The 25,852-nt window shown below is 35.0% G+C and overlaps 1 protein-coding gene and 1 long non-coding RNA gene across 13 annotated transcripts in view; one reads left to right on the top strand and one right to left on the bottom strand.

Annotated features, from left to right (window-relative positions):
- LOC150101128 (DGAT1/2-independent enzyme synthesizing storage lipids-like) overlaps nucleotides 1-25,852 on the top strand; it is a 178,860-nt gene that overhangs the window by 7,748 nt on the left and 145,260 nt on the right. Inside the window, exon 1 of one of the 3 annotated variants that reach the window (XM_090401211.1) lies at nucleotides 10,255-10,299. The exons of the other annotated variants lie outside the window; for them this stretch is intronic. The gene's annotated coding sequence lies outside the window, so the exon portion shown is untranslated. Of the gene's footprint in view, nucleotides 1-10,254; nucleotides 10,300-25,852 lie in introns of those variants that run through there. 3 annotated transcript variants of the gene reach the window in all.
- Nucleotides 10,466-25,852, bottom strand: part of LOC150101129 (uncharacterized) — a 160,184-nt gene continuing 144,797 nt past the window's right edge. For 2 of the 10 annotated variants that reach the window (XR_016549140.1, XR_016549137.1), the window contains one exon: nucleotides 10,466-10,808. This is a non-coding gene — a long non-coding RNA (uncharacterized LOC150101129). Of the gene's footprint in view, nucleotides 10,809-10,829; nucleotides 13,745-14,338; nucleotides 14,457-17,134; nucleotides 17,200-24,034; nucleotides 24,137-25,852 lie in introns of those variants that run through there. The other 8 variants (XR_016549136.1, XR_016549133.1, XR_016549131.1 and 5 more) reach the window with 7 other exon arrangements.

The following is a 25,852-nucleotide window of genomic DNA, read 5'->3' as shown; positions in this document are numbered from 1 at the left end:
ACCACCTTAATCTAAAATTAAGATTTCAAAAGCCAAGAATACTTGGCAGGTTCATACTGCGGATTATTATTATTATTAAATTAAAGACCAAATCAGTGCTTTTCTACGGGGGGAGGGTACTTGACGGTACGGCGTACCAGCCACTTTAATAACATGGTCATGTCACATACGGATGCGGTCCAATTAGAAACTTGTAATATTCAGTAATTTTTTACGCGCTTGCCTAGTATTCAAATAAGCTGTTTTTTTTTTTTTTTTATGAAATTTGCATTTTTCACTACGTCTGTTGTTAAGATATTGCTATATCAAACTTTATTTTCCATTTGCTATATACATTTTTTTATTAAAATTCTTATCTTCCGTAAAGACGTTTTGAGTTCGACGTGGATAAGAGCTTTCTATCGTTTCCTGTCCAAAGTATGCTCTTTTATAAAACTTTGAAATAACATTTCACTTTCAAATAACTTTGAAAGTGAAATTCTAAGAACTTTATGCAATGTTAATCTTGGATTTTGTACAAAACCCATGGAGGGTAAAAAACCATGGGTTTTGTACCCTCCATGGTGTCCTCAAATACCAGGCGAGGAAGTCTGCACGGTTCCATTCACACAATGCGACTAAACCAAGGGAGTTTATGCTTTATAACTGTGTTAGGAATTGTTAAGTTAGGGATATTTAAATCTTACCGCATTTCTGCATTAGTCTTATGTTCTGTTCAACGAGTTCTGTTGATTTTCCTGAAGCATTTAATTTCAAATGCCAACAGTTTCCTCTGTGCTTGCTTTTTCAGGTCCAAGTTTCTACTCCGTAGAGAGCTGTTGGTAGTATCATATTTTCTTATAATTTTATTTTTAGAGGTTTAGGAATTTTGTTGTTTTTCCAAATTTTGTTAAGTTTATTCATCAATGACCACGCTAGGAGAGTCTGTGTTTTATTGTTGCTATTCATTTTAATTTGAAGTGAAATATGCTCCTAAGTAATTAAAACTATTAATGTTCAATGGTTTTCCTGATTGTCATCTATATATCTTTTGGGTGTCTTCCAATTTTCATTCTTTGTTTTAATTGAATTTATAATCATATTATAATTTTTGCACGTTTCTTGTAATTTTGCAAGCTAGTATTGGAGATTTCATTTGTTATAATTACTGCATCATCCGTCTAGATGATACGTGTGATTAGTCTTCCATTGAATTTCACTCCTTTGGTTGAGAACAATGCTTCTTTAATGAGTTCTTGGATGAATATGTTCAAAAACCATGGGAAAAGTGGTCCTTGCATAACTCCTCGTCAGACTTCAAGTTTTTACTTATATTGACTTACTGTACTTGTATTCTGATAGTAGTTTGAAACAAATCTTAGTATTTCAAAGTATCTGCTTTTCTTTGTTCATATTTGACTAAGTTTTCCTCTGTTTTTATATATATATATATATAATATATATATATATATATTATATATATATATATTATATATATATATATATATTATATATATATATATATATATATATATATATATATATATATATATATATATATATATATATATATAGAGAGAGAGAGAGAGAGAGAGAGAGAGAGTCATCCTTCGACTTAGGCAGAGGTTCTGTTTCATAAGGCAGGACGTAAGTAGACACATTAAGTCAACAGTTATAGGGGTTAGGTTAAGGACTTAACAGTAATAAGTATACTGTCATTTTAATTTTTAAACCTTATTATAAAACCGTACTGTGGGTTACTGCCTCTATAAAATAGGAGAATAATCACCCAAATCTTCCTCCTCAATCACATCTTCATCACCTTCCCTATGTGAAGGACTAGGTGGCCGTGGCTTTTCTTGTGTAACCTTTTTTTTTATGAAACGCCCAATGTGTTTTGCTTGTTCCTCTTCTTTTTCATCATAAATTTGTTTATAGCAAGCCATTTTGAGAACATCGTTAACTGTAGAGAACATTTCTGCAAGATCCTTCACTCTGAATTGTTTAACTACCTCTCCTTGTTTCTTCCTTTTCTCGTTCTTCCTCTTCTGCAACACGTTGTTCCTCCAGTTCGACCAATTCTTCGTTGGTCAACTCTTCAGGGGCACTTCCTATGAGTTGAACTATGTCGTCATCGTTCACTTCGAGATTCAGGTTGTTTGCTAGGCCCACTATTTCTTCACTCAATTTATAAAGGCCTTTATTTTTTTTTTTTTATCAAAACTTCTAAAATCGTGCGCAAACCTTTTTAATGTCTTTTTCCATATGCCACGCATACATTGAGAGATCACTTCATCTCAAACTACAGCAATATTTTTAACAGCATGATAAATATTAAATGCTTTCTAGAATTGTAGAAATTGTCGTTTCATTAGCAGAAATGGCTTGTGAAAAAGTTCTCCGTAGATAATAAACCTTAGACACTACTCGAACTCCCTCATCCATCGGTTGGATCAATGTAGTGTTTGGAGGGAGAAACATGACCTTGAATTTGGTGAATTTAACCGATATAAGACGGATGACCTGGAACATTATCTAGAATTAATAAAATTTTAAATTCTACATTTTCTTTCACACAATAGCTTTCCATTTCACTCGCATAACAGGGATTAATACATCCTCTCATCCACGACTCATATCAGAGACATATCTCTGCTAATGAACTGGAAGAATATGCTTTCTAATGTTTTTAGAAGGTTCATGGATTCTCACTGCCATATCATAAATGGTTTCAGTTTATATCCAGCCACATTACCTCCTAACAGAATCGTAACACGGTCTTTAAAGAGCTTTGAAACCGGGCATAGATTTTTAGCTTTTTGTGGATGAATTGTCCGCTCAGGCATTTTTTTCCGAAACAAGTCTCATCCATATTAAATATTTGCTGTGGCAAATAATTTTCCTCCTTAATAATTTCATCCAATTTCTCCACAAACTCCTTAGCAGCCTTCTCATCAGAACTTGCAATTCTGCATATCTTTTCACATTACGCAGTGCAAAACGCTGCTTGAATCTCATGAACCAACCGAAAGAAGCGTAGAATTTAGTCGTAATCAGGTCCTGCTTTCTCCTTCAACATGTTGAAGAGACTTGGTGCCTTAGCAGTTATGGTCATAGTGCTAAGAGATATGAGCTTTTGGTTTAGGTCCTCTATGCATGATGGAAGTAGCTTTTCAAAGCACTGATAGGAACTTATCGTAGCTTCGTCACTATCGTTGAACTGTTCGCAACTTCGTTTCAAGATCAATTACTCGCCTCTTTTTCTGTGATTCTTCACTAGGTTTTTTAATTGGGTGTGTAGGGGCCCTGTTGCACAAAGTATCCCGAAATATATAACGATAAATACACAAATAACATATTTTTCAAACACGAAATCAACAGAGGAACTGTTGAAGCCCAGTGCTGACTGCCGAGGGAGGTTGCCACTGAATGAGTTGTTGCCACTGCATTGTTGCTAAATAAAAACCTTTTAGTTTACTTAAATATAAAGAGCTAATAAGCTTCATTTCGGCGATAAATATAGAGATCTTAAATATAAAGAGCTTATTAGCTCTTTATATTTAAGTAACTTAATGGTTGCACCTGTTTGGAAACTCGTATAGCAGAGTATATAAGTTCTTTTCGCTATACACTTTGGTATTAATTTGGTCTAGCTGCTCACTGATGAAGCCTCAAAAAAAGGCTGAAACCGGTCTGGGTAGTGACATCCCACCATAATGTAATAACAGCATACATTTCCTAGGAAATGTGTTTTTACATTATGGAAAATACCTAAGAATAGCGATCAGAACCACCTTTGCTGCGAGTTGTCCGGTATTGTACTACGTACTAGGGTCACTTGCATTAGCTCACGCTAGTGATTGCCGATACTCTATAGTTTACTATATTCGGCATGAAACTCTCTGATTCCAATCTTTGAGTTTCTTATTCGGTTTTAAAACAATGTGGGATTTAATATTCCCTTAATTTTAATAACTTTTAGTTTACGCTCGCTTGCATCTTGTTCGAAAGTATATTTATATTCGAAAATGTTATTTATTCCATTAGGATCACGGACGTATCTTCGAAAGGATGTAAGGCGGGGTATGACTGCATGTATATATAAGCAATTAAGTAATTAGATTTAATCTGCAATTTTTCCTGCTAGCAACGAATGAGTATAGGCCCCTATTGGCTTACAAAATAATAAAAATAATAAAGCACTTAGCAAGAATAAGAGAGGATTTGGCTTAAGTTCATAATTGGTTCTTTTATTTACTGAGGTATAATACTTTTATTGAGAATACCTTTCTGAGACTTCAAGGAGATTTTGCTTTAGAGGATTCTATTTGTATGCTGTAGTTAAAGCTGTATAAGTTTTGATTTCTCTAAATCGGATTTAATGCTATCTTTCGAGGAAGTTACGTGATATAACATGTCCTCTGCAAAGTACATCAGAGTTTACTTTCCATTAGTTTTAATCAACTGATGTAACTGTATAATTAACGTTTTTTTTTTTTTTTTCGGTTGAAATCTTTCCTACCAGTGAAGGTTTCCTTTAATTTTTTGTGCATCCTTGAGAATCTGTTGTACGCTCCTCCCAACCCAAGCTAGCAAGAATCTATTGACCTTAATCAATAAAGATTTCCACGTAGTTACTGATGATGGCTCAAGAAGACTCATTACCATTCTACTTAGCGAGGTCTATATGATTAAAAAAGTACGGGTTCTCTTCGGGATCGCGTCTTTACTTTACAGTGTATCACAGATATGCACCTCTCTTTCTCTCTCTCAGAGACATTTCTGCCGTATGTTAATTTTTATAAGTATTTACTTGCACGTTGCTCAACCGACCAGGCTAGCGTTATTCTTTCCCTCTCCTTTAAGCATGTAAAAATACTCACTTTCAAAATTTTTATATTTGTATATATAAACATTCACTTTCAAAATTATCGAACCAACTTTTTATCTTCCTTTTTTTCATTCATGTCTCTCTCTCTCTCTCTCTCTCTGCTTTGGAATAGCCATCATGTGTGTATTTGCAGATCATAATAAATTAATGTGTTCGTTACTATAACAATAAAAAAAAAAAAGATAGAAAACGTGAAAAAGCCCCCCGAGACATATAACGATCAACAAGAGCAAACGTAAAGGAAAGTGAGGTTAATCTAATCTTTCTCATTGGCCATGCAGTAATTAAAGTTCTTTCAAGCGAAATATGAACCCAAGTAAATATTGTAATTCTCGCATTTGGAATGAAAGTACAGGCCTACCACAGTTTGCTTAATTTCTTATAGGGCAGAACATTCATTTCCTAAGGAAACGAAGAAAACAAACTCTTCCAGTCTGTGCATTGGGTAAATTTTCTAACCAATTCTCTATATCGGCACTCATGTGTTATACATTTTGTGGCCAATAAAATATATCAAAACACATGATCGGTAAGAAGATCCCTAAGACACGGTAGCTAGCTAATCCAGGAAAACTTGGGTTTCGAAAAATCATTTGTTGGTCGGTATCATTTAGTATAAAGCAATAAGCACTTAATATTAAACATTAATCCTGTAATTATCAAAGATTGGAAGACAGGCATTTAAAACCGATATAGACAACTATGGAAGCTCAAAACTTAGAATCACACGTGTACCACAGTAAATATTATGTGATTCTATAGTTATGGATCTCATTATGAAAAAAAAAAAAAAAAAAAAACGGAAGCTCAAAATATTTGTGAATACGATAAAGCCGTAATTTTTTACATTGAAAATATAATTTTTTTTTTTTTTTTTTGAGTAGTGGGGAAGGGAACACGGTTTTGAACAGTATTAAAACTTAACTCATACCACTGAAATCTGTACTATGCAGTATGAATTCACAAAATATTATTCATTTATTTACTTTTTTTTGTTTATATTTGAAAACACGTCTCGTCTCAGAATCAGGTCATGTCCGTGATTACTGTCAACAAGGCCGCGAACGCTGAATTAGTTGATAAAACTAGATTTTGTACGAGTACGTAGCTACATTAAGCATTTAAAGTTTTCCGCATACTGCTGGTTTCGTCTACTTTATGTCCTCATATGGAAAATAACATGGCATCCTTTTTTTTTTTTTAGGCGGTCTTCAAAGACCTTTTTGTGGATAGAGGTCATATCTGACTGTCCGTCTGTGACCTAGTCTTAGGACATTACTGCTGAAAGGAATCTTCAATAATCTGTCCTGACATATAGCATGTTTACCAAAATTTATTATGAAAACTAGTTTTTAATTGCACAGTTTGCTGTATCTATATCTGTAAGCCATGTGTCTTTTTTGTGACTTAGAAAAAAGTCACCACAATGCATTTTTTAGGTATGAATTTCCTTCCTTCTTCCCAAAAGACTGTGAAGATATAGTTCTCAGTACCATGAGAACTATATGTTTGCAGATTATCTAATGGATAAGCATTAGATAATCCGCAAATTCGAATTCTAGAGACCAGACATTGATTTTTTCCAAGACACTTTAGGATTCCAATGTTTGTCTCACAATGGGCAATGAAATTCATTTGCGACCTAAAGATACTAACATCCGTGTCTTTAGCATCTTGGTTAAGGAACGGATACGTTATCCAACAGGTACCTTCGCCCACATGGATATCCATATGATAACGAACAGGTCTACATAAGTTATATCCATTTGTTTGTCCACTAGTCGATAATTTAGTATCAGAGTATAAGCCATATTGCCAGATTTTGGTTTTAGATAAATTTAGTGTGAACGATATTTACTAAATTTCAACAAGTTTTCACTGGCCCTTAAGAGCCGAAGATGAACTCTTTAAGCTGATAAGCTCTCTCTCTCTCTCATTCTGTGGAAAATAATCTTAAGAAACACATATTGACTTATTTAGTCAGTCGATGAGAACGGATCCTGATATCCTGAACCAAAAATCAGAATATATATCATAATCGCAGGGATGTGAAATGAATAAATAAAGCATAAGCTAAAATGATACTTCTATCGCGTGAAACGTGAAGAGCATTACGAAGAAGGTAGAATCAGACTATGAAAAGAAGTTAACAGGTTAAAGAAAATCCGAGAGTTCATTCGTTGAATGACAAGTAAAAGGAAGAGCACTCATGGTATGATAATCAATAAATACTGACGGCAGGAAAGTATTTATTGATTATCATACCATACCATACCGGCAGGAATAGAAGGAAGAAGTATCATGATATGATGACCTTAGTAATAAAGACGAGGGGAACATGGCGAACGCGCTGGAAATAGCTCAGTTATTAAGTAATCACTGTGGTGAGGTATACATTCTTGACAGAAATATCCTGAAGCTTCAAATTCAGCTCTAAATGAAAAGATACTGATGGAAGAGATGTTAAAAACATTGCAAGAGCTCAATGCAAACGCAGCATTGAATTTGGAAAAGTCTAGTTGTTAATGAATCTGACGTTAGCTGAAAGGCGAACTGGGTAGACGCTACGTTTCAAATTCACATCTAAGATATCAGCATTTTATCTTTGAAATAACTTCAGAACATAACTTCATTTATAAATGTATTAAGATTAAACCATCAATTAATTATCATAGTTCACCGTATACTTGATTTGAATCCACCGAAAACGGCATTTTAATTAGGAATATATTAATAAGCATTAATTTCCTATAAGAAATTTTTAGTGGCACAGTCAACAATTCATTCAGTAGATGATGATAATGAAAAAAATAATGTGATATTGATTAACAACTATTTGTCCAGTTATGATTTGCCGACATAGTGAAACTTGACGGATATTTTGATTTTTTTCGGCTTCTCCAGCAGCTGGAAAAAATCGTTCAAATTAGGATTGTATGGTCAGCGGAAGTGAGCCAAGTATGGAAGCGGGAGAGGGGGGGAAAAAAACCCTACTGTATTGACATTATTTTAAATACTTAGTGGTAATAGCTGCTGCTACTGTTATGATATTTCTCTGATTTCAGAGGGGAATTAACATTTTCATTAATTTAAAAAATAATATTAATAAAAGTGGAAATTTAATAAATTATAATAAAATATTAAAGTCAGCTTCATGCTTTCTCAGTATTTGGCTTACTATTTTACATATCAGATGATTTTGTATGATGTCCACTTATTTTTATTTATTTATTTATATTTTTTTAAGAAGAAGCAGATAAAACAGTCAAGGAACAATTTGTCGCAATCGGTCAACTAAGTTTCACCTTATCCAACTGCGATTCTGACATAAATTGACAGAAGATCTTAACCAACATAAAAAACAAGCACATTCCAAATTTGATTGAGGATGAACAATGCGATCGTATACAAAAGTTTGAAGAGGAAGCTACTCTTTTGAAAAGTTTCGTTCGAGTAAGCTGAATTTCTCCAGAGACCTTTGGCATCGTAAGCTATATACAGTGCAAATCTTGATCAAAATCGGTTCAGAGATGGAACCAGTCGAGATGTCTGCAAAGGAAGAAGCATCTCCTCCCTTACAATCTCCTTTCAGTTCGATCCGGTTAGGTTAATATTTTCCAGGAAGCATAAACGATGCAGGAAATATCAGTAACACAAATTTGGAAGAAATCAGTTGAACAAGCTAGGGATCTTGAGAGTCTTCAGGGAAAATAGTAAAATTAAGCTTTACTTCTGTTCTCAGTTACCTAAGAGTGAAAGATTCATAAAAGATAAACCTAAGTGTGAAAAGATTCATTTGTTCATAGCTCGCTAATTACTTTGATGACAAAACTGAATATACAGGATTGTAATATACTTCTGTAATATTGTTACAAAGCATTGTTTATGTATAATTTCTGCTTTAACCTAATGATTCTGCATTTTTAGAAAGGCAGAAACTATACTTTTCGGTATATGATTTCATCGGTTATTTTTCATTCATTAATGAAGAATAAAGTAAAACGTGAAACACGAAGGGAAGAAAATAGTTATGGAAAGTCATTTCCATAAATATATATTTCCATTTGGATAAATATAAATCTTATCAGATTTATATTTATCCAAAGATAAAAAAGGCAACACCAATAACATCGTAGTCATGGGTGTTGCCTATATTCTTTATTCTGGTATGCATCAAAATTCCAAACCCATCTTATGGGACATGGATAATAAATGTTCTTGAACTATTTGCTAAGAATGTTGCAACATTTTTCAAGGCAGAAGTCTGGAAATTTTTGGCAGCTCTCCAGTCATACAGATCTAAAACTTGGACTGGAGGATTATAGCAGAAGGATAAGTTATTTTATTTTTATATTCCATGCTTCACATGTGAACCTTCCTTTTCTTAAAGTATTGCCGTCTTGAACAAGAAAATAAAACTCCCCGAGTAGGAAAGACATGCTACATAATCTGAATGAAAGTGATTATTCAGGACGGTTAGTTTTCTCTTCTAATACAATTAGTTGTTTAGTGGGAAAATGTACCCCATCCACGCACACTGATGAATTTTCTTATAATGGTGTTAATACAATTCTACAATGCGAGCGCCCGTTGGAATAATCAAATTTTTGGAATATTTTTTAATCCCGTCCATTTAATAGTTATTTAACAGGTTTCAATAAATCTTTTTTACACTGTTATGTGACGTGATTAGAGAAGGATCAGTGAGGAAAGGAGATAGGCAAGATTTTCTCTTTTCTGCTTCCTCGAAGAATTTAAACTCTGAATATTCATAAAAAATATTCTGCGTAAAATACCGAACTAATTACTTTAATAAAGATACGGTTAAAAGGCTAATAAATATGTTCCCCCTTCCTAAATAAAATAAAATAAACAAATAAAATCTGGATCCGCCTTGGGACACGATGGTTAGAATGTTCAACAAATACATAGGCAATACATCTTAGTTGAAGATAGCGCTGTATGACAGTCAATAGTAACATGAGTAAACTGACTTTTGTGTCTTGCAGAATAGTAAGCTGAAGAAGAATACGCCCATAATTCATAGGCAATCATGTTGTCCTTAGGTTTTGCCTGGGAAGCACCATTCTTCCTTTTTACGCTTTTCATTCCGTTTGTAGGCCCGATGTAATGTTCCATTTAATTTAGCAATGTAATGAAAAGATGCATCACATTTTCTGTGATACCGTCCAGATTTTGTGTGTATATTAGAGAAGATAACAGCTGCTCTACTTTCACCTGTCACATTCACAATATGACACGTAAGCTGCATACCACTGCTATTATATATATATCACATGCAAAGTATCATATTGTCAGACTCGGTGTTGCCATTACTTGTTCTTCACCATCATATATTTTTATAGACGGAACAATATACTACGGCATGAAATTAAAATCATTTTATGGTTATGTACTTCCCCAAGAAGGTTTGTTTGTTTAGTTATTATTTATATATTTATTTATTTTTGAAGTGAAGAAAATACTACGGCATGAAATTAAAATCATTTTATGGTGAAGTACTTCCCAAAGAAGGTTTGTTTGTTTGTTTAGTTATTATTTATATATTTATTTATTTTTGAAGTGGAGGTTGGCGCCTACAAATAGACAACCACTGCCATGATAATGATATAAATAGGTTTCATTCATGCAATTAAGGGGAAGAGGTCAGTCACTTCCCCGGATGTTGATAGCAATTTATTTATTTATTTCTTCCGAGAGTACTGAGGTGAGGAGCAATGGGACAATAGTTTGATGGCTCACTTTTACTTCCCTTTTTAGGTGCAAGCTAGATAATGGCTTGTTTCCATGCAGTTGGGAGTTAATTTTGCGGCACACCTTTTGAGCACAACTGGAAGAATATCATCTAGACCAGGAGACTTATTAGCAAGGCTCGAGAAATAAACTTGCGCACTCGCCCGTGACAAGTAGCTGTAAACTGGACAAAATATATTTTTATTTAATAAAAAAATAACTTTCTAAACATTTTTAATAAAAAAAAACAGAAGAATATGCACAATAAAAGTGCCATTTTAGCCAAATATTAATGTAACAAATTATATTTTCCAAAACAAAACAAAACAAAAAATAAATAATGTTATTTTTACTGTTCTTCCTATTATTATTATTATTGACTTAGAATAATACTTACATAATGAAATATTCATCCAGCACAGCTAATCACTTTATGGAACTCTTATTGGGACATATTATTAAAAAAGTGGGTGGGGAAGAACTTGGGGGAGTATTTTTTTTTTTTCGTGGAGAGAAGGATTTTACATAATTTGTCGATCCCTGTTTAATAATATCAAGACTAATGAGAATTTTTCTGATGTCCTTCTTGATCTTACGGAACCATTGAGTCATTTCCGCCTGAACGTAATTTCTGAGAATTATTCATTGCGTAAGTATATATATTGAGCCACACCTTCTATGCTAAATTGGCAAGACTCTTACAATTGATTAGTACTTTTCTTTGGTCTGCAGATCTGTTAAAAATATTGTTTCCCAGAAATTTTAATGTGTTTCACCACGAAAGGTGGAACTCCTTTAGCACATTTTTGAGTACTAAGAGTATGGTAAAGGATACCTAATCCTGGTACCCTGCCCTAGAAACCAAACAACACGAAACTTTTTTCAAGTTACTTCAAGCCTTCAATAAGCAGAACTGTGGTTTCACATTAGCTGATAAAAATAATTTACCTTGGAGAAAGTACCGTATTAGAAGTTATTGTCGATATCATGAATTCACCATGATGTTTAACTGTGACCTTCAGGATAGTAGTCTGCTGCCTGATAGAAGAAGAAATGTGAGGATATAGAAAGCCACACCTCTGTTCTTAGATCATGTAAGGTTTTTATTACTGCAATTGTGCACCGCCTCTTGTATGGACTAAACATTTAAGTTTGCGGAAGAGTGACAGTTCAATAACTTTCCTTTTTCGATGAGTTCTTGATTTTGGAAACAGGTGTATAATCCTCTCTGTTATTAAGTTAAACAGTTTATATGTTAACTTTACAAAATAAGACAACTATCCTGCAGATAACTCTGCATGAAACATCCTCTTAAAGAATTGTTCCCTTCTTTGAAGATCTCGGGTATGAAATTGTAATAATTCACTATGCTTACTAGTTCACAGTAATAAAAAAAATGATGAGTCATCGACATACTTGAGATCAAGCACGTTGCTATATCTAGCAATATATTTGTTTAGATCTGCTACAAACTTTTGAAAAATTGCATAGCATATAAAATGTTTATATGCTGTTTATAAACAAGGCTCGTCTTGCTAAGCTCGTGTAGTAGAATAAGCAAGAGTTGGAGCATTCAAGGCACGGTATGATGACCTCCCACAGTAACACACAATAATAATAATAATCTATTATACATGCAACACGCACCTTTGGTGTAGATAAGGGGGGAGGGTTTTAAAATCGACAGAAAACATACGATACTACGTGCATAATATACCAGTCAAGATTGAAGATGACCATAGTCTATTCACGTACTATATTCTTCTGGCGATGATAAATATGGAAAGGATAGCTGCCAATCGATTTTTGCAAAAAAGGAGGCTGTTTTCCCTTTGTGTAATAAAGAGGTGAAGGAAAAGATGTTAAATTTTAGTGGACTAAAAATTAACAGCTTTATGAAATTCGGCAATATCATATTGCCGAATTTCATTAAATTCCATGTAAAAAAAATCGATTTCTTTAAATACCAAATTTAAAGAAACATTTGAAAAGAACAAAATTCACAGATGATGAAATCATATCTGCAGCTGAGGATTGGTTTGTACAGCAAGGGAAAGATTTTTTTCTCAGCGAATTGCAAATGATGCAACTGTGTTGTAACAAGTGTATAACACTTCGTGGGGAATATGTAGAATAATGTGTAAGTTACATGGTTCTACCTCAATTCCCTCATGGTGATTATCACAACGCTGTTGCATCATTTGCAATCCTCTGAGGAAAAAAATCTTTCCCTTGCTGCACAAACCAGTCCTCAGCTGCAGATATGATTTCATCATCTGTGGTAAATTTTGTTCCTTTCAAATGTTTCTTTAAATTTGGGAATAGGAAATAGTCAGGTGGGGCGAATAGGCTGGGTGAAGCAGACATGAAAAGCCCAAGTGTGCATTGTCTGTTAGGTTTCGTGATCAGTGTGAGTAGGTGCGTTGTCCTGCAAAAGTAACACGGCGCTGCTCAGTTTCCCGCGGCGTTTTTCTTTCAGAGCTATTGAATAAACTGCTGTAGTAAACAGTTTCACCCTTTTGAGATTACACCATCCATATCCCAAAAGACGATGGCAAGAACCTTCCCTGCTAACTTTTGGGTTCGGAACTTCTTTGGCCGTGGAGAACATTTGTGTCTCCACTCCACTGACGCGGTTGTCTGGTCTCTGGGTCACAGTGTTTCATCAAAAATTACAATACGAGCCAAAAATATGTGTACCTGATTTCTCAAAATGACCTAAAATCTCTTTGGTGACAGCACACGTTCTCTCCTTTGGTCGGTATTCTAAACATTTGGGGGACCCACTTCGCTAAGAGCTTTTGCATGTCCAGATGTTGGTGGATAATGACCCCAACTCGTTCCCTGGATATCCCTAGTCTTTACAATGTTTTTGGCTGGTATTCGTCTATCATCAAGGATCATGGCATGCACTGCATCAATGTTTTCAGTGTGATCGCTGTGGAAGGTCTTCCTGACCTGGGGGCATCTGTTGTCTCAGGATGCCCAGTTTTAAACTTGGGAGTCAACTGAGTCCCAATCTCAGTTGCAGACTTTTCTTGAAGCACGAAAAACTTGATGACGGCCGGCACCTCTATGTGATCGAATTTCTTCAAAACCTTTGACGTCTTCTTATATAGCCTAAAAGAAAAAGAACAAATTAACCCACGTTTGATGAAACATGTTGGTTAATTATTTTTAATTATTTAATTTTTAATAAGTTTGAAATAATTATATTGTAATCATTCTAAACAAAAATTAAATAAAAAAGGATCTGTTCTAATGTTTTTATATTTTCAAAAGGCTCCATCTTCAAACTTTTGAAGAGCAATAAAGTTATCTTTTAGTAAGTTAAAGGCAACGGTATTTAACGAAAGACAGCTACATACCCCATCTCGTATTCCTAATATGTGTACTGCGCGATCGATTTTTCAGAGTTTGAAGAAGGGTTAGGAAAAGCTTCTGTAGCTGGTAATTGGAATCGAACTCATAAAATCTTTCTCAGAGCAGCCTAGGGCTATAGTTGCATACAGACTTACACAGACCTTATATTTATACGAGTTTCAGAGGTTTAATAAGGAGACATAAATGTTATTTTAATATTAAAAAATGTACAGTTTTCATATAATGCTTGAGCATCATTTAGATGAACATTAGGTTATGTAACGTAAAATAATACATTTTATTATTAGTATTAGTATACTTTTTAGGGCTCCATGAGTCAAAAACACTCACCTCGACCAGCTGAATTTTCAACAGACCACAAAATGTATCACATATTTTGAATTCATTAAGCATCGGTGCATTCACTACCGCTGCTGTAACGCATTCCACATACAGCTGTTTTACGCTCCTAAGGGAAAATTTTCTTACTACTTCTGTAATATTTTAATGAATAACATGTCCAAGTAACGCATAATTACTATTATTGCACATATTTTAGATTATCAGAATAGTCAGTATATATGTAAAAAATAAAAAAATAATAATAAAAACATAATTTGGCCTTACTGGTCTCATTGATTGGGATTTAGGGGTTCTATGAAGCATTATTATTATTACGGGCAACTCCAAGGAGTACTTAGACTCATCGAGAGAGGCCCTAACATCATGTCAAGAACAACTATTCAACATTCACACAGTATCTATCATACTTTGCCTTGAACTCATTCAGAGTCATGGCACCCACAACAGGCTCTGGCAGCTTATTCCACTCATTCACCACTCTCAAAGTAAAAAACCTAGCTCTAACACCCTTACTAACTACTCTCTTGCCCAATTTCCATGGATGGCCCCCTAGTCCTCACACCACCAGTCCTGTTCTCAAAATATCTTCTGAATTAATCTTATTGAAACTCATCAGTAATTTGAATGTCGCAATCATATCACCTCTCTTCCACCTAAACCAATTTCTGCAACCCACAAATCTTCAAACTGTTCTCATAAGGTTCATTCCATAGACCTGCTATCATCTTGGTCACTCGTCTCTGTATCCTCTCCATCAAGAAGAAACCATGGTGCCCAAATCTGAGTACAACAGTCTAGATGGGGTCTTATCAAGGCACAATACAGAGGAACAATAACTTGCTTTTCTCTGCTCGTCAAAGTATTCTTCAGTAATCAAGTGATTTGATGGGCTGATTTAGCCACTTTTGCCATGTGTCCCCTAAACTTCAACTCCCTATCCACCAACACTCCCAAATCCCTGGCCTCGTCAATCTCCTGGAGTACAGTTCCACCAATGTGGTATACTGCTGCTAATCTTTTCACCCCAAAATGCATAACCTTACATTTTGCCACATTAAATTGACATCCATTCTCTTTAGCCCAGTCCTCCAAACTGTCCAAATCATCCTGCAAAATTTTGACATCCTGTGCATTCACTATTGCTCTACCCAACTTTGCATCATCATCAGCAAACAAATGAACACTTCCTCTCAGATCCTTTCCTATATCGTTAATGAACAAATTGAAAAGTAGTGGTCCAAGAACAGAACCCTGCGACACACCACTAGTCACAGGCCGTCTTTTGGACTCTACTCCTGAATAAACTACTCTGATATCTTTCCATCAACCACCCTCCTATCCATCTCACCAACCCTATATCCATCCCCATATGCTGCAGTTTACTGATTAGAATTCCATGTGGTATCCTGTCAAAGGCCTTAGCAAGGTCCAGCAGAATCACTGTAAACCCATTACCCTTATCCAGTTCAGCCGTCACTGTGTTATAAAACGTGAGCAAGTTACTGAGGCATGATCTACCCTTCACAAAACCATGCTGTCCCCATACAGTATCCCATTTTCATCTATCCATTCCTGCATTTTCCTCTTGACTACTTTCTCCAAGACCTTGACAACGACTCCTGATCGGTCGGTAATTTACAACAGCAGTCTTGGAACCTCCTTTATGCAGTGGAATTATTTTCCCATCTTTCCACCCCCCCCCCTCGGGACTAACCCAGACCTGAGACAAACAAAATGGTCAAGGGCACTGACAATTCTCTAGCCGCTTCACGTACGACTCGAGCTGGTATACCATCCAATCCCACAGATGTATTCATATTGTGGTTTTGTAATAGACTATTCACCTCCACTTCATTAACCACAATTCCCGTACTGTTGGTTCCTTCATTCCTGCAATATCACCACCTGGATGATATACTGTTGCAAAGTGCTCACTCAGTAATTCCACTATATCAAGTGATTCGGTTACCTCCCTACCATTGGCATTCTTTAAAATCATTCTGCCGTATACATTTTTCTTTTACTTGCAACATATCGAAAAAACTGTTTGGGATTCTCTTTAGCCGGCATGGCTAATTTTAATTAAGCATTGTGAAGAACGAAACTTGCTTTATCTAGATCAAGGTTTCTCCCAAGTCAAGTTGAATAAAATGAATTATGGTATGCATCTCATAGTTATTTTCAAAGAAACAGTATTAATACTGTTATTAATAGAAACGTTATACCGTCTGTATATTACTGGGGGAGGGGGAAATAAAAGAAAAATTCAAAGTAACTATAGCCTTAATTTCTTAATATCCATTTATAAGAATATTAACGTCTTATTTACGTTTATCCACTGTTCAATTTTTATTACAACTTAAAAGAAATTAATCCATGATATTGTTCTGTTAATTACAATATTACCGATTTTTATTTTTTATTTTTAAATAATTTTAACAATGACATTCAAATTGCAGATCTACAGCTTTTAAACGAGTTCAGAACGGTTTGCTTTGGTTTCGGATTTTTTTTTAGTCATATATATATATATATATAGAATTCTCTGTTTATTTACCTCTACTGATATGTATTATAGAAGTTAGCTGGACGACATACTTTTCATAAAATACATTTTCTTGTATTTTTGACATTTGAAAAGAATCAGTTTTCTGAATTAAACTAGTAGTTGCATGAACGATACACTACATGTTAGTTTTCCACACAGCTATGAATAAAAAACACTCTTTCACTTTCTATCATACTTTTAGTACGTGTGTACAGTGCAGTAAGAAAACTACATACCTTTTGGTTGGTTCAAATCCCATCTAGGGCGAAGTATAAACATGAACGAACAAACTGAAGATGAGCTGGTAAGTCTTATGCTGAGTTGTCAGTTTTCCTCTCCGTAAAGCAGATAGACTGGTCCGAAAATACACGTGATCGTCAAACAAAACACTCGTAACTCCGCCTCCATAGAGGCGGAGCCAAGTGTGCGCGATTTCACAAGGAGTGAAGAAAACATTAATAGTTGTTGATAACGCGCGCGCGCGGAATTGTAACGGTGTAAAGTTTGAAAAATCACTTTCAAACTTAAGAATTTCCCTTTCGGCTTGGTCCTATTTTTTTTTTAAATACTTTTAATAAATTTTTAAATTCCTTCGAAATCAGTGAGAAATGAGGATCTACTGATTAGTCTTATCGTATCATCAGCACCGTGGCGTGGTAAATCAGCGTCTGGGGCGGAGATAAGAACTAGCTCCACCCACGTTATCTGGTGCTGCGTATCACTAATAGATGCCATAAAATTTTACAAAATTGGAAGGTCCGATTTTTCTGATTCGAATTGGAATATTTTCGAAAAACTACAACGGCATTTATTTATAGTATTACTTCCAAGCCTCCATAGAGACTCATCGCAGGGGATGGGGGTTTGAACACTTGCCTTGAAAATGAAAATATTGATTTATGATTTATTTGTATTTCAAGATGCATAATGGCAAATTCATGTTCCATAATTTGCACCATTTTCCAAAATTTCAATATATATATATTTTGTGTGTGTGTGTGTGGGGGGGGGGGGGGATAAACTGGTTACATACTAAATTTTTTATGCGGGTGTGTACAAATTTCAGCTTTATAGCCCAGTAGCATACAGTGTGTGTGTGTGTGTGTGTGTGTGTGTGTGTGTAGAGAGAGAGAGAGAGAGCAGCTCTTATCTATTATTCTTTCTCGATTTTTCAGTGTCTTTTATTTTATTGCTAATGTAAAATTATGGTAATGAAGTATAAGAATTGGAATCCAAATGTTATTTTAAAGGGCATTTCTTTCCACCCTATATGTCTTTTCAATCATATCAGTTTGAAATAAATGACAGTAACATGATCAGATTCTACAGAACAAGTTTAACATATTTTCTCATATTCAAACCATTTACAGATTTCAAAAATTAATCTTGTAAAAGTAATCATCCTTTCCAATTTCAAAATACTAAGTTTGCTTAACACACACACAACCCTTCTTGGGGTTGTGTGTGTGTTAATACTGAAGCAAAAAAACAACTTTACTGGAGGAATGTTTATTCATTCAATAGATGATACTTGAGTCAACTAGAGCTGTCAATGAAAAAGGACATTAATATGATTGCATCAATCTCAAAGCTTCTACATAACAGGCTGTACACACTTCTAAAAGTGAACAGGAAAATTTTCAAGCCACTGAAATTATAACCATAAGACAAGAACCATTACACTAAGCACTAAATTTTTATTTAATTTTTTTATTTTTATTTTTTAGTTTACATTCTTGGAAACTTGGGTTTTTCATCCCATAAAGAGACAAACTGCCATGCAATTTAGAGACACAACTGGCTTCGTGGCTGTAGTTGCTTTGGTCTTAAGTAGAGATAAGATTTGAGAAAATATAATAGTGCAAGATGCAACATCACAAAGTCAAAGCACATGCTTAGAAAATTTTCTTTCTTTCAAGGCATGGGCTATAAGTTTTTTTTTGGCATCTAAAGGACTATACTTTCATTGTCCTAGGTCTTCATTTATCTCTTTTCCCCTTCAGATTTATATTTAATTGCTTAGTGTTGCTATGATGTCATATAATTTTAAATGCATTCCTTTCTTGTTTTGTCTTTGTTTGTCTTATAGTAAATGTTCATAATTTTTTTTGAAAATGGTGCCATTAGAAACATAGATATATTTTCAGAATTTTATAAACTGATTATAACATTCAAAAAACCGATGAATGCAAACAAATTATATGTATTATTCTTTTTATCTTATGATTTCAAAATATGGTAACTTGAGTATTATTGTATATATGATTGCCTCCATAGCGCAATTGGAAGAACAGCAGAACATTGTGCCCTTCGATTGGAAAAGACCTCGTTCGATTCTCGTCATGACGAGGGGAATCCTTATATGGGCTTTTTCATTTGAAGGTGAGTTAGCCGATCTCATACAGAGGTAGCAGGGTTTTTCTCCTGGACACTTGGGTTTTTCATCCCTTGCACAGACAAATCAGCCTTCAGAACATGCAATTTACAGACAAAAAATATTGTTCTTGGTGATGATGGATGGTAGATGGCATTGATGATAGTATTGGAGAGGGTATTTGACGAGGTAAAGTAGAGTACAGTAGAGTATCCTCCCGTGATGAGTCCTTGGACTCCATGGAGGTATCACGTAATAGTAGTAATAATTTTTATAATATGTAATCACTAAAGTTACAAAAACAATAAATTCCTATGGAAGTTTCAGACAAAATTGTGTTTTTATATTTTAATTTTGTAACAGGTGGTGGTGGTGTGTGTGTGTGTGTGTGTGCGGGGCGGGGGAGGAAGTCTGAACTCTGAAACAATTTGTAGCCAAGGAGAAAAAAAGTCAAGAAAAAAAAATAAGGCATCATTTAAGGATAATCTCTGTGGATGGTGATTAAAAATTAAAACAAAATTTCATATTTTAATTTTGCTTTCTTCTATTCTATCTTCCTTTTCCACCAACAAAATGGATTCAACTCCTTTTCAACTACCCATCTCTTTACTATCACAAATAGTGGTGACTGCACCATTCACAGTGAAAAATGCTTAGGGGATTTGGCAGAAATTTTGGAGGGTCTAATAAAAGAAACAGTAAAATTAATCAAAACTTGATGTATATTTGGATTGTTTTGGTAGGAAATAACTAAAGCAGTATTATGACAATGGAAATTGCTATTGAAAGAGATGATATGATACGTTGATCAGGAGATCTCATTGAATTAATAGAGTAGAGCAGAAAGGAAAAACAAAAAGCCATTCCTGGAAGATGTATAATGGAGTGAGTGGAATGTACAAGAGCAATGAGTGAGTGGAATACATTGCCAGAAAGTGTTGTGAATGCGAAGAGTGTGAATAAGTTTCAGATTATATATTATTTTTACTTTCCTGACTCCATAAGTTGCTGTTTGAGTGAGATCTAGTCTGTTAACCCCATGAGTGTTTGTTAATACATTAACAATAAAAAAAAATATTATTTCAGCTCACATATCATATTAATATGATCCATAGGTTTCCAAGTTTTTTTTTCCTTCAAGAGTTACTACTATTAAAAAAAATTTAAGGTAAGTTTTTTCAACTGTATTTAGTGTTGTTGTATTCACTATCTTCTCTAAAACTGCATTTTCATCATGTGCCATGCAAAACCTCTTCTTCCTTATTAAAAACAACCTCATCCATTTTATTATTATTATTAACAGCAGACATCCATGGAGTCAAAAGCCTCATCGCAGGATGCAAACACTATTACACACAAAGCCCATCAAATCGTGCTTAAAATTCATTTAATGAATTTGCATTCACCACAGTGTCACACACCGCATTCCACTGGCCAGCCACTTTCCATACAAAGAACCTTCTCCTTATACCCCTGCTCACACTTTTCTTAAACAACTTCCAGGCATTCTCTGTTTTATCCCCTTCCCTCATTTTCTAGGGATGATCTTGCTCTTTTCCCTCTAATTCTTCCTGCTGTCCTATGAATAATCTCCTTTATATCTATTCTGGCAACTCTCTTACAATTCATTACTTCCAATCTTATCTCCTCTTTTCTTAAGTCAGTCTCTTCTCTCTCTCCTCACATTTTCTTAATTTATGAGGATATACACTAGTATTTACTAGACAATGGATCTATTTTTATTTAAAAAAAAAATCTAATCTGCTTCTTATTTCATTATCAGCATCATTCACTCCTCTAGATGTGATGGTACCATGAAAAAAATCCCCCCTTTCCCCTTTATATTTCTGAGAAGTTTCTGTCATCAACTTTGATGCTTCAATCATGTTAAATACGTTCTTTGTGTTTCGCAAATTCTATAACATTTTCCCAATCCATCCTTGTAGGTAGTATCCCATTTTCACTATGATGCTAACCAATCAGTTCATATCATCTCTTGGCATTTTCCTGTGTGTGTGTGTGTGTGTGTGTTTGTTGCATTTTTTATCTATTTTTTGTTAGATGTCCTCTAAATTTCAGTCCTACCCTCTAGATCCCTTCACGTCTCCCACATGTTCTGTAATATCCTTTTGAAGGGACATTCGTGTCATCTGAAACAACATTTCCCTTCAACCTATCCATATACATATAGATACTTAAATATAAAGAGCTAATAAGCTTCATTTCGGCAATGAAAACATTACTTAAATTAAGGGGATATTAAATCCCACATAGTTTTAAAACCGAATAAGAAACTCAAAGATTGGAATCAGAGAGTTTCTTGCCGAATATAGTAAACTATAAAGTATCGGCGACACTAGCGTTAGCAAATGCAAGTGATCCTAGTACGTAGTACAATATCGGGCAACTCGTTGCAAAGGTGGGGGAGTTCAGATCGCTATTCTTAGGTATTTTCCATAATGTAAAAACACATTTCCTAGGAAATGTATGCTGTTATTACATTATGGAGGGAGGTCACTACCCAGACCGGTTTCAGCCTTTTTTGAGGCTTCATCAGTGAGTAGCTAGACCTAATACCAAAGTGTATAGCGAAAAGAACTTATATACTCTGCGAACGAGTTATCCAAACAGGTGCAACCATTAAGTTACTTAAATATAAAGAGCTAATAAGCTTCATTTCGGCAATGAAAACATTACTTAAATTAAGGGGATATTAAATCCCACATAGTTTTAAAACCAAATAAGAAACTCAAAGATTGGAATCAGAGAGTTTCTTGCTGAATATAGTAAACTATAAAGTATCGGCGACACTAGCGTTAGCAAATGCAAGTGATCCTAGTACGAGTTGCCCGATATTGTACTATGTACTAGAGGCACTTCCTATGAGTTGAACTATGTCGTCATCGTTCACTTCGAGATTCAGGTTGTTTGTTAGGCCCACTATTTCTTCACTCAATTTATAAAGGCCTTCATTTTTTTTTTTTTTTTCAAAACTTCAAAATCGTGCGCAAACCTTTTTAATGTCTTTTTTCATATGCCACGCATACATTGAGAGATCACTTCATCTCAAACTACAGCAATATTTTTAACAGCATGATAAATATTGAATGCTTTCTAGAATTGTAGAAATTGTTGTTTCATTAGCAGAAATGGCTTGTGAAAAAGTTCTCCGTAGATAATAAACCTTAGACACTACTCGAACTCCCTCATCCATCGGTTGGATCAATGTAGTGTTTGGAGGGAGAAACATGACCTTGAATTTGGTGAATTTAACCGATATAAGACGGATGACCTGGAGCATTATCTAGAATTAATAAAATTTTAAATTCTACATTTTCTTTCACACAATAGCTTTCCATTTCACTCGCATAACAGGGATTAATGCATCCTCTCATCCACGACTCATATCAGAGACATATCTCTGCTAATGAACTGGAAGAATATGCTTTCTAATGTTTTTAGAAGGTTCATGGATTCTCACTGCCATATCATAAATGGTTTCAGTTTATATCCAGCCACATTACCTCCTAACAGAATCGTAACACGGTCTTTAAAGAGCTTTGAAACCGGGCATAGATTTTTAGCTTTTTGTGGATGAATTGTCCGCTCAGGCATTTTTTTGCGAAACAAGTCTCATCCATATTAAATATTTGCTGTGGCAAATAATTTTCCTCCTTAATAATTTCATCCAATTTCTCCACAAACTCCTTGGCAGCCTTCTCATCAGAACTTGCAATTCTGCATATCTTTTCACATTACGCAGTGCAAAACGCTGCTTGAATCTCATGAACCAACCGAAAGAAGCGTAGAATTTAGTCGTAATCAGGTCCTGCTTTCTCCTTCAACATGTTGAAGAGACTTGGTGCCTTAGCAGTTATGGTCATAGTGCTAAGAGATATGAGCTTTTGGTTTAGGTCCTCTATGCATGATGGAAGTAGCTTTTCAAAGCACTGATAGGAACTTATCGTAGCTTCGTCACTATCGTTGAACTGTTCGCAACTTCGTTTCAAGATCAATTACTCGCCTCTTTTTCTGTGATTCTTCACTAGGTTTTTTAATTGGGTGTGTAGGGGCCCTGTTGCACAAAGTATCCCGAAATATATAACGATAAATACACAAATAACATATTTTTCAAACACGAAATCAACAGAGGAACTGTTGAAGCCCAGTGCTGACTGCCGAGGGAGGTTGCCACTGAATGAGTTGTTGCCACTGCATTGTTGCTAAATAAAAACCTTTTAGTTTACTTAAATATAAAGAGCTAATAAGCTTCATTTCGGCGATAAATATAGAGATCTTAAATATAAAGAGCTTATTAGCTCTTTATATTTAAGTAACTTAATGGTTGCACCTGTTTGGAGCAGAGTATATAAGTTCTTTTCGCTATACACTTTGGTATTAATTTGGTCTAGCTGCTCACTGATGAAGCCTCAAAAAAGGCTGAAACCGGTCTGGGTAGTGACATCCCACCATAATGTAATAACAGCATACATTTCCTAGGAAATGTGTTTTTACATTATGGAAAATACCTAAGAATAGCGATCTGAACTCCTCCACCTTTGCAACGAGTTGCCCGATATTGTACTACGTACTAGGATCACTTGCATTTGCTAACGCTAGTATCGCCGATACTTTATAGTTTACATATAGATATTTAGAGGACATATTGTTAAAGTAGCCAGGGTAGCTCTCAGGATTACCTGGTCATTGAAGAACACACTAACAAGCAAAAGATAAGGGAGTTACCATACCTCTTTATAAAGTCTTCATATGACCCCATCTGGATCAAGCTCAGATCTGGTCAACTGGATTTCTTGGGGATGAGGAAGTGACCAAGATGGTGAGTGGTTCTGTGGAATGCTCTCTATGAGGATAGATTGAGGATTTATGGATTGCAAAAGTTGATTTATAGGCAAAAAAAAAAGAGGTATAATAGAAACATTTAAGCTACTTAAAGGCTTTTATAAGATTGATGCAGGGGAAATGTTTCAGTATTTGGCTAGAAGGGGCAGAACAAAAGGTTATCCCTGGAAGATGGGTAAGAGTATGTTAAGCAAGGCCATGAGGACTAGATTGTTTTCTTGGAGAGTGCTGTATGAATGAATGGGTTGCCTGAGTCAGCTGTGAGTGCTTTGTCTATTAATGGTTTCAAGGAGAAGTATGATAGATATTGTGTTGATAGTTTGGGTTTCCCACAATGAGTCTTAGGACTCATGGAGGTGTCTGTGCAACAACAACAACACAACAATTATATATATATATATATATATATATATAAGTTAAATAGTGGTCTCTTTACTTGTGTTTGTGAATATCCTGTTCATTGTTGTCATAATTCATTGTATTATCCTCACAGTTCTTGCAATATGGTGCCTAAATTGCAGGTCTTTGTCTATCATAATCACCTCAGGTCCTTTATCTCTTGTATTTATCTTCTGTTTTCTTAGTCAAATCTCTGCCTTGTACAAATAATAATTTGATAAATGACAAACAGCCTGCCACTTGTTCTAGTTATCAATTTCCCAATGATTCCCCCCCCCCCCAACACATACCTAACCATGGGGATCAATATTAGATTGGCATAACATGATTAACTTGTTATATTGGATTCTGTTATCAACAGACTTCCATGAAGTCAAAAGTCTCATCTAATTTCCTTTCCATCCAATTCTTCATTAAATGATACAGACGGAAGCTGTCTCCTGAGTTTGACATGATCACCAGCATTTTAGTTTCACATATATCCCTTTCTCACCTCATATGGCTGGCAACTGTCCAGGGGTTGATCACTTCATGGTCATTCTTACCAACTGGAAGAAGATTTGACACCCCATTTATAATAACATTTCCTCTTATGAGGTGATCAAATCCAAGACCCTTGTCCCTGTGTATCCTCTGTTATTTGAATTTGAAATGGTGTTTCAAATTCCAGATATCATACATAAGTAGTATCTTAGTTACTCATTTCTAGATTCTGTATAGTATTTTTTTTTCCATCTGAAATCCAGGCAACCAAATCAAGGCATAGGTATTCTAGATCCAGCACGTCTAGTCTAGATGGTATGCTCCATACTATTTACATGGAATGAATTATCCAGCTAACACCATTCCTAACCACTTGACTGCTCATAATAAAATTTTGGCATCACAGTAAATTTAACTGATTAAAGGTAAAATCAGTAGGTGTATCTGCTCTCTGATTATGTACTGTAGTTTTGAAAAAACAGTCTTGTACAAAGCATGACTGTCACTTTATTGTAAAATACTATACAACTAAATTACAAAAACAAGTTCTGTCATGCTGATCTCTATAAGCAATTACTTTTCTCATCAACCCAATCTTATAATTCTATTATACTTAAATATTTTTCCTTATATTTCAACCCGGTCTAATATTATATTGCCGGCCTGGTTGGTCAGGTGGTTAATGTATCTACTCCCCAGCCAAGAGGCTGCAAGTTCGAATCTTGCCGTGGGCATGGATTGTGATTGTCTGTGAACAAACTAGTGGTGGTAGTGGGCAGTAGATGCTGTTGATGTAGATGATGTGGTTCGCTTCAGTTGATGGTTTGAGTGGTGG

Source organism: Typopeltis vanoorti, chromosome 12, assembly GCF_054136105.1.
Source record: "Typopeltis vanoorti isolate ZY-2024b chromosome 12, IOZ_Tvanoo_1.0, whole genome shotgun sequence".
NCBI lineage: Eukaryota > Metazoa > Arthropoda > Arachnida > Uropygi > Thelyphonidae > Typopeltis > Typopeltis vanoorti.
Note: the sequence above shows the minus strand (reverse complement) of the source record. Positions and strands in the feature narration are given on the sequence as shown.